Source organism: Rhinolophus ferrumequinum, chromosome 11, assembly GCF_004115265.2.
Source record: "Rhinolophus ferrumequinum isolate MPI-CBG mRhiFer1 chromosome 11, mRhiFer1_v1.p, whole genome shotgun sequence".
NCBI classification, from domain to species: domain Eukaryota; kingdom Metazoa; phylum Chordata; class Mammalia; order Chiroptera; family Rhinolophidae; genus Rhinolophus; species Rhinolophus ferrumequinum.
Window position 1 is genome coordinate 19,743,125 of NC_046294.1, and position 10,484 is coordinate 19,753,608.

The following is a 10,484-nucleotide window of genomic DNA, read 5'->3' on the forward strand; positions in this document are numbered from 1 at the left end:
GTAAGCACATTGTCGCAGGAACTATTACTATATTTTTATTTATATTTTTCATATCCTCAGTGATAAAAATATATTTATATATTGAGTGATTGATTGATTTATTGGAGCCCTGTATTAGGGCTCAAATACCAATTCAGAAGGAAGAAAGAACACCAACGTGGGAATCCTTATTACACAATTTGGCAAACTATTACTGATGTTTAATTTTCACTATGTATGCAGATACCTATTTAGATATGTGTTCTCTGTGACAAGAACTGAGTCACATCCTTCTTTGTTCTCTTGACTTCTATCTAAGCTTGCTATATAGGAGGTATTTGATAAATGACACGATTTGAATGAGTACATACATGCATGCATGCATATATAAATAAATAAAGGGAAGCTTGATAGGAGCGGAACTGTGAAAGAGTGAGTAAACTCTCGTAATTTTCAAAGAAGAAAGAAAATTAGTGAGAATTTGTACCTGCTTGGTAAACAGCTTTTAAAATGGACCACAATGATCCTACTTCTTGATAGTAATCCCCTCTTCTTGTCTGTGGGTTGGATTTAATGACTTCCTTATAATTAATAAAATAGCTATGGGATATTGCTACCTAGGTTACATTTTTATAGGATTATAGCATCTGTCTGTCTCTCTCTCTCTCTTTACATTGAGTGGTGATTTGAAGTTGTATTCTGGGTCTTAACAGTAATTACTATATAAACCATATACTTCAGGAGGTAAATAATAATAATAATAATAATAATAATAATAATAATAATGATAATACCAAAAAAGGAATTTGGAAATTTGTCTGTGTGAGGCTACAGGGGAGCAAATTGGGAGTGAAGGGGAAGCTAATGGTTCATTATGAATTAGATCCTCTTTGATGTTTTTGAACAAATTTGAGTTCAGAATGAAATTTCATTATCTGAAAAAAATTACCAGCCACTTTTATAGGTGGATATAGGAAATCAACGTGGAGCACAAATTTTATTGTGGGTAAACTTATTTGAGCATCTTTCCTTATTTATATTAACATAGGGTGCATAGGCAACCCCTGCCCTTAAGAGAGGGCATAAAGTGACATTACTCCTTTATTTGGGTTGCTTCTCTGTTCCTTCCTATCTAGGGCCCAGTTGAGTAAGGAACCCAAGCACCTTTAAAAAAAGTTTGAAACCCTGTTTTTCCATGAGACTCAAAAGTTAAGCAGACCTTAGGGAATAAGTGTGTTGGCTAAGACCAAGATCTTCCCTTAGGAAAAAGATCACTGGAGATCCTCAAGACCACACTTAGGTTCAATGATTTTCTGCAAAGACTCCAAGAACTCAGAAAAGCTGTTATTCTCAGGGTTTATTACGGGAAAAGGATACCGATTAAAATCAGCAAAGGAAAAAGGCACATAAAGCAGAGTCCTGGGGAAACCAGACCCAAACTTGTAAGTGTCTACACTGAGCGGAGTCCCATGGAATGCCTGTGTTAGTGACATTAACTGCTAAATCTTCAGCCCCCCTGACCTCAAACTAATATAGCATGGCCTAGGACTCCAAGTGAACAAAAACAAGCATTTACCATAAATGGCATTATTAGTATAATCTACCTGCTGTGGACAAAGCGTCAGGTATAGAAAAACACTTCTGAGTTGGGATGTTCCAGTGGCTCAGCGCTTCTCTCTCAGGAGCTGGTCAAGGGCATGTCCTGAGAGACTTCAAAAGTGCAAGGTTTTGTCAACTCATGCTCGCAACATTAACTCTTCATTGCCCTATCATTTTGGACGTTACCATGAAAGAAAAGGAAGTCTGGACTGAGAAGGTCATATTTATAACAAGGGTCTCAGGGTTCATAGCAGAAAAGCTGGACCAGCTCACTGTGTTGGAAATCCCTCAGGACCCAGCTTAGTACTATATGGAATATTCCGGAACATTTACATGTGAATTAAAATATCTTTACAATCGTGCTCACTTCAGGAACTCATGTACTAAAATCAGAACGATACGAGAGGATTAGCATGGCCCCTGTGCAAGGGTGACACGTAAAATACCTTCAAAATGGATCAGTCATGTTATGAAATATAAACTATCCCCTCTCACATCCATTTCTGAATCCTTCTTTTAGTATTTTCCTTTATTTCTAAAAATAAGGCATCTAATACTACTAGTATCTGTACCTGGCAAGGAAAGAAAAAAAAAAAAAAGGATGGATTTTTAACTCTAGTGGGATTACAATGACCACTCTGTCAGGTAGTTATGTAGCATCGTGTTTCACTTTCAATTAGAAGTAAGAGTAAGAATCCCCTGCTCTGGAAAGCACAAAAAAGAAATACAATTTGAGAAATTTTGATGAAGCTGTCATGCTCTAAAAGTCACTCTGGAGACAAAGGTAATATTATGGATAAGAATAGGTCTTCGTTGGTAAAGAAAGAACTCGTTCTCTTAGGAAAGTAAAAAAGGAGGATAAAAGTTGTTAAAATGATTCAGTAAGCAAACTGCCCTAGCAATAGTTTTTTTGTCATCTTTAATCACAACCAAGTTTACCTCTAAGAGGAGAACTAACCATTACTGCTGAATTGTTACTGAAAGTGAAAATAAGTTCTTACAATTTTCTGATGTTTACCATGTAACAGAAATATGCTTGCTGTTAAGTGTGTTCACTTAAAGATACCACAATAATCCAGATTTTTCTTCAGGGAATCAGTTCCACAAGAAAAGATACTATTAACTGAGACAAAATACTGTGCAACTGAAGAAGGAGACTTGGTTTAAATTATTGTTGGTACAGTATACTCATTTTAAAATGTATTGACTCCATATAACAATATGTGCTTGTTCAGATAGATATTAGTCACACAAATGTCGCATGGTTACTCATACATTACCGGTCAGTTCTTCCCATAAGTGGGAGTTGGAACTGCTGAATTTTTATCTTCTTGTGGAATCATCTTCCTGTTACACAAAACTGTTTTTTTTTCTTTTTTTCTTTCCTTCTATAATTTATAGAAAGTGTCTTCCTGTCTTCAAAGGGGTAATCTCTTTAGGGATTGTAAACTTCCCACATTTCTTTGTCATGACAGTTTTCTTTTTTTCTGAAGATGTTTGATAGAAACCAAGTTTAAATGATGGGAACTGATTAATCTCCGTGAAATATCACGTCTTGGCATCTTCTTTAAGTCATTGAATATATTTCTAGGTTATTTTAGCCCTGTCATTTTTCAGCTATTTCCTTTTACCTACATCTTTCTCTCTTTCTTCCTCTTTTTCTTTCTTTTTTCCTCTTTCTTTCCTTGGTTCCTTCCTCCCTTCCTTCCTTCATTCCTCCCTCCCTTCCTTCCTTCCTTCCTATCTCTAGACGGAAGAGACTAGACTAGTTTTAAGTTTGAACAGCAGAAACATCCTTCTCCACTGCTGCCAATCAGATCGCCTCATCAGATCCTCATCCAATTAGTCTTCCCTTAAAAATTAAAATTATGTATGCCGTGATCTCTTACTGTTCACTGTTCCACAAGTCAGCTTCCAACATATTGTTTCTACCTTCGCCATATGTTAGAGTCATTAGATGCTGATCTTTCATTCTGCAAAAGCTTTGCAGGAAGATACACATACATTTTTACGTTGAAAGTGGTCTGACTTACAAGACTAATTAGAAATGCCATTTTGTGTAGGAATTAGCATATCTGTTATTTTATTAACTGGTTTGAATATCAACACACTCCCACAGTGTAAGGCATATCTCTGAAGTATTGTTCTGACATTTCAGGTTGGTCTCTGACAGGCAGGCAGACTTAATCTGGCAGGTTTTACATGGTTGAAAATCAAGAATTCGGCTCTGAATATTTGAATTGGGCAAAGGTGATGGTTCATTTTGAGAGTAAATCTTACCTACTTAAACTTACTTGTATTTATTTGATTGGGTAAAATAAACATTCTTTTGCAAAGTACAATCATGTGGGATATGTTCAAAGGAATGTTTGGTTTCAGAAGTCCCCGGGCACATGAATGAATTCATTCTAGAATTTGATATTATTGCCTTTTGGTAGATAAACTTACCTTTGGAAGAGAATGCTTTCAGGCAAGTATATATTTTACTCAGAATCCATACAAATAGGTGGACACGTGGAAAATCAAAAAAGTTTTAATCTGAACAGCCTTAGTGCAATGATCAACCAGATCTAAATAAGGTTTTGTTTGCATATGTAAAATCTGGACCGGTTCTGCTAGAGTAGTCCTCCTTTTAATGGAAACATTTTAATCTGCCATCACTTTGAACTAAAATATATTATTAACAGGTGTAGGGATTGGACTCCACTATTAGGAAATATAAAAGTAAGGTTTTAAAAAATGGTATTTTTTGGGTCATGTCTGTATTAACATGTGCCTGAAACGTATTGATTAGTTATTAACGGTGTGATAAAGTCAGCCACCTTTTAGTGCTATTCATATTAAGAGGACCATCACTTCTCTTCATGAAGGGTTAAGTATTTTAACAAACAAACAAAAAGAATAACGGTGGACAGGGTAGGTCGGTCATCATGAAGCCAGGTGGCACAAGCAAAATAAAGATGTGTAATCCTTGATGTGATAGACTAAAATCTACAGGAATGTGGAAGGATTTAGGAGTGAAAAGTTGCCACAGCAGAGCAATCCATGGCCTATAAGTAATTGCATATGTGGAGAGATTGCAAGAGTGTCATTCTCAAGTTTCTGAGGGCAAGAGAAGCAAAAACCAAAAAAAGCCCTGCATTTTATGGCCAGTTTTATGGTCATGTATGACAGCTTCTCTGATGGTAACATTCTGCAATGCATATACTTTCTTTAGATTGATGAGCCCAGAAAAGATACTTAATTTCTGAGCATTGATTAATATTTGATCAAAAAGGCTCTAACAACTCTTGAGCTCTTAGTGCCAACTATTAGTTTGCATTCTAGAGGTGGTGACTTCTGGGGGGATTTAAAATATATATATATATAAAATGTGTATGTGTGTGTGTGTATATATATATGTATATATATATATATATATATGTGTGTAAATTTGGTTTCTACTTCAAATTGGGTGGTTGGGCGTATCATTTTACGTTTGATCTCTCCACTTGTAAATTCCACTGAATAAGAGTAAAAATGTACAAACAGGAATAAAACCTTAACATTATGAATGGGAGGATGGAACATCACAATATCAGAGATATTGGTGACTCCTAAAAATATAAAGCAGATGGAATGTATCAAAGATTAAACAAAAGTACTGCTGGCCAGCATCTACAGAATATTCATGCCACATAGCCTTCAACTGTTCTATTTTCACCTCTGCAATTACAACAGCAGCATTTACCATCAGTTTAAAATCAGCAATATACTTTAAAATTTGAGTAATCTACCTGAACCAGGCTAACAGTTTCTAGCATAGATTTAGCTTCCGAAAATAAAATCACTCATATTTTGGTCTACCTGAATCCTGCCCAGCTGAAAGTTAAAACTGACAGTTAATACTCTTCAATAAAAGATGTACAGATCTGTAGACAAAAACAGAGAGAAAACCCAGTGGAGTACTCTATTCGATTTCTAGTGTTTTGCAGCAACTTAAAACAAATGTGGTGGCTTAAAACAACACACATTTATCATAGTCATTATTATCATTATCATTATCATTATTATTATTATTATCATCATCATAACCATAATTATTATTATTATTATTATTCAGTTCTGGAAGTCAGAAGTCCAAAACGGATATCAGTGGTTTGAAATCAAGATGTTAAGATGGCTGCTGTCCTTGTGAAGACTCTAGAGGAGAATTTGGTTCCTCGGTTTTTGTTGCTGTTATTTTTCTGGAGGTCACCTGCCTTCATGGCTCATGACCCTCTCCAGTCTTTATCACACTGCATCACTCTGACACACTCTTTGCTTCCCTATTCTACATTTGAGAACCCTTGTAATTACAGTGGACCTACAAGATAACTCAGGATTATCTCTGTTTAAACTCAGTTGCTTAGCAACCTTAATTCCATCTGTTACTTCAATTCCCCTTTCCTATGTAGTATAACATATTCAAAGTTCCATGGATTATACATGGACATCTTTCAGAGCCATTATTCTGCCTACTTTAAAAGCTAAATATATAAATCAAGATAACATTCTGTCCATAAACATGAATAAACAATCAAGATGGTTTTGGAAATGAGTCAAAATATCAAAATCAAAATCAACAAATGAAACAGTTGATGCCAGAGGAAACAATACTTATTGAGAAAGCACAACTTAAAAATATGTATTTAATTAAGGTTCTCAGGGAATATATGAGGCGATATTACAGCCATAAAATAAGAATAAACTGAAATGTAAAAAGAGCAGTCACAAATTAAGGGGTTTTCATTAATTAAAAATATGATAGTCAAATAATAATTTAAAAAGAGTTGGATGAAAAGCTGAGAAATCTCCCAAAACATAAAGTAAATTGAAACAGCTATGGAAAATAACAACCAAACACTAAGACAACTGATGGATTATTGGACATTGAGAAAGAGAAATTACAGAACAGATAATTTATCGGAGAAGAAATATAGAATAATAAGAGGAATTTCCTCCAGGTTTCCTTTTCTTCCTCTTCTTGCCTATAATCTCCCTCAGTTATTTTTCTTTGTTCTATTGCAATGACCGCTATCAGTGATTCTATATAGAAATCTGATTATTTGTTTATTTTTTAATGACCCAGTTAGAATGTAAACTCAATGAACAGGAAATTAGCTTACTTTGCACCCTCATGAAAAGTTCTCACCTAGGTTTATGCTTAACACGTAATAGATGCTCAATAAATATCAGTTAGATGACTGAATTTTTGCTAAATAGTAAATTTGTGTCTGATGCAAAAAGACAACCTCTGCCCCTTTCTTCTTCCCACTTCAACATTCAACCTTCATTCTAAGAATTTGCAATTATGTTATGAAGCCCACATTTAGCCTTGCCTTTAGGTCTTGAGGACTCTAATCTGACATTCTTAATGTTTAATAGACTCCAGATTTTAAACTAGAGATTGGCGTGTTTGGTCTGATTGTCAAATGAAAAGTTATTTGGATACCTGACTTCCATGGATGCCCAACTTTTAAGTGCGTCTTTGAAGGGAAAATTCAGGTTATGTCTAAATCCTTAGTTCTACATTGAGAGTTTTAATAACTTGAAATTTTCCAAAAGTAGACACTTATTTGACAACACTGGGGGAGAAAAAATAATTTCCCTCTATCCTTCTAGCTGCTTGGCTGAGAACTCCCCACCCCCTGTAGTACAAAAGGCAGTTTAACAGAAGAAAAACAAACTCCTGTATGCATGAGAGATACCCAGGAAAACTGATTGACCCTGAAAAGACCCAAGCCATCACCTTAAATAGTTTCAGGAGCTAAGGATAAAAGAGGTATTGGGGGTAAGGGAGCTAGTTATGAAAGGCTATCAGAAAAAGCACAATAAACCAAAGATAAGGTTGTTATGCATATTTAGGTCTTTGCCTTTCCCTTGATAAGAATTTCTAGAGATTTTTGTTATCCTTCTCTTCCTGATGCAGAGAGGAAGACATGCTTACAAATGGAAATTTCCCCTATAAGCGTAAATTTCTGTTACAAAAGGGTAACTCCTGTTGAAGTTTCAGGGCTTCTCCTGTGTCTGCTGTTTCTCAAAAATAATTAGAGAAACCTAAGCCTTATGTCAAAGAGACATATTTTGGGGTGGCGTATTATGCTTCCCTTCAACAATTACAGTGCAGTGATAGGAAATTATAAAACTTCCAAAGCCAGTAAAATATTTTCTGAAATAATCAGAGTTCTGCTTACAATCTTTTATTCCTGTTAAGTCAAAACATTGCTAAACGAGAAAACTAGAAGGTATATAACCCAAAAGTCTGCACCAGTAACAAATATTTTATCTATATTTCTTGAATGCAAAATTTGGGTTGGTAGAGGATTAGAAAATGATATAATGCAGTTTTTATGTTCTTTCCCCTGATGTTAGTTGAGCCAGGGAGAGGCAAAAAGTTTTAAAAATAGGATAGTTTATTAGAGGCAGGAGATGAGTTTGCAGCTCCCGAGCAGGAGAGGGTCCCGAATGGGGGGTGCCCCCTGACTGAGGCAAAAGCTCTTACTTTTATACCTTCCCTTGCCTGCTTGGGGAAGGGGAGCTGTTTGGAGAAGGGAACTTGTTTGAAGAAGGGAACTGGGGCCTTGTAATGAAATTTGTCTACCAGGTTGGTTTTACTTGCCCATGATAAAGGAATTAGCAAAGTAACCCACTCTTATCTATCATATCTGTTCCATTTGTCAGGCCAAAATGAATTTTATGATTAACCTCAAGGCCTTGTTACATTAAGTCCTGGAGCAAAGGAGTGATTTCAAAACGTGAAGTTTTAGGATATGGCTGTCTTTTGTTTATTTCACCAGGGACCTCCCTGTCTACCTAGGGACATGCTAACTCTCTTGTATCAACATGCCAAAGTGACAAAGCTTGGTGCTGCCTATTCTGAATCTCTTTAGTATCTTACCTCATTCCTTGGCTCAGGGTGCCATATATACCTATCTTTCATTTGATACATATATACCTATCATTTTACCTATCTTTCTCTGAACTACTCATACATGTGGGGTTCCCATACATACATATGTAATTAAATGTGGTTATTTTCTCTTGTTAATCCTGTATATTTAATTATTAGAACAGCCAAAAGAACTTTGAAGAGTAGAGTAAAATTTCTTTCTCCCCCACATCATACAACTCAGTTTACTCTTATGAAAGTATTAATAAACATCTCCTTCCAGAACAATAGCTAGTATTAAACATTCGTTACTCTTTAAGACTCACTTCTAAATTTTGTCTTATTCTGTCCACTAGTATTTAACTCTTATTCACTAATTTGCCCAATCCTAATCAAGCCCCTACCTTAAATCAGACCCTAAAACCCTAATATTTTATCTTTGCCCACCCTCCCACCCGCCCATCCAAGACACTACTAAGATTCGGAACAGGTAGGATCTCAGCTTTGCTTTATCAGTAGTTAATTTGGGCAGGATCATTAAAGGAAATGTGACTCACCAGGTGTTTTTTCAGCTTACTTTCTCACCTTCCTTCCATAAAAATACGTTAAAATATTATCTTGTTTTTCTTTCTTCTCATTAAGACTAAAAAGATCTTTTGGAGATATATTATTTCCTTATTTGACTGTCTGAATAAACTTCCCCAGTCTTAAGTTTATACTGAAGCCAGACTTACATATTAAAAACACTTCTATTGAGGAATCAGTAATAGCCTGTCCAATACTTCCTCTGGGAAGATGATTGCCTTATGAGTCAGAAGTGATCACAGGGTATAAATACAAAAATATGAAACCCTGGTTACCTTTGAAAGAATGCAAACATAACCCAGAAATATGCTGAATATCTGTTTTACAACTGTGTGTTTTTTGAAATATGTATTTAATATATTTTTGAGCATTTTGTTAGTAGTGTTTGTTCTTTGACCTTTTGATAAGCAGAGACTGGAAGTGGAAACCACTATTAAGCTTGTGTCTATCTCTAGTCACTAGCATTCCTCTCACAGGAAGAATAAACTGGAATGTTGGAGAAGAGAGAGGCGATAAAAATCCATTGCATATTCTACAAAAAGATGATAAGCATTTTCTTTCCAGGCCTTGAAAGCCCACCAGATTCACTTTTTAACACTGCTATAGAAGGACATATAAAAATGAGGAATCTAGGGTGTTATTAAAAGGACATGTTGTTGTTATTTTTTCTACTACAAGAGTTTCCCTTAAAGTGGGTGTGGGAGTTTCCTTCCCTTGAAGCCCTTTAAAAGAGAAGTCAGGATCTTGATACTCAAAATTTCTTCTCTGTTCCTTTTTTTGGTCTTCCTTTTCTATAATTGGTCTCTAAAGTTTGGAATGCTCCAGAGATCAATTTGAATCACTCTTCTCTATATAATCTCCTCACTCAATATTATCTAGTTGCATATTTAGAAAATTAGCAATTTACTATTGACTCTCAAATCTGTCAGCATTCCTCAGTTCTCCCCAAGTGCCATAATCATCTTCTCTTTGAAATATAACATTGTAAATATAATCTGTCTATGTCTTTAACACCGCAAGCCCCCATTAAATAAAATACTAAGGCAAAGCATGTTCCTTCCACCTTTTTAAATGAAACTATCACCCATGGAAATCCTTGAGCTAAAAATTTTGGAGTCAACATTGATTACTTCCTCTTTCTCATCTTTCACAAACAATCCATTTGTCCCTGTTGGTTCTACCTCCAAAATATAGATAGACTCCCTTGGATTTTCTTTATCTCTATATGACTACGTGGCTGGTTAGTACCAGACTCCTAACCAGTCTCCTTACTTCTGTGCTTGTCTCTTTACAATATCTTCTTCTACTCATATAAGCCAGTGATTAAAAAAAAAAAAAAAAAAATCAAATATGTCACTCACCACTGCTCACATTAAGCCCTTCAGGCGTGCCTCTTGGATTTAGAACAAAT

At 35.4% G+C, this 10,484-nt stretch overlaps 1 non-coding gene across 1 annotated transcript; it reads left to right on the top strand.

The window, feature by feature from the left end:
• The first annotated feature begins 1,937 nt into the window (after window positions 1-1,937).
• On the top strand, window positions 1,938-2,046 carry LOC117031415 (U6 spliceosomal RNA). Its single transcript, XR_004424553.1, has one exon. It is a non-coding gene; the product is annotated as a U6 spliceosomal RNA (small nuclear RNA).
• Window positions 2,047-10,484: the final 8,438 nt, after the last annotated feature.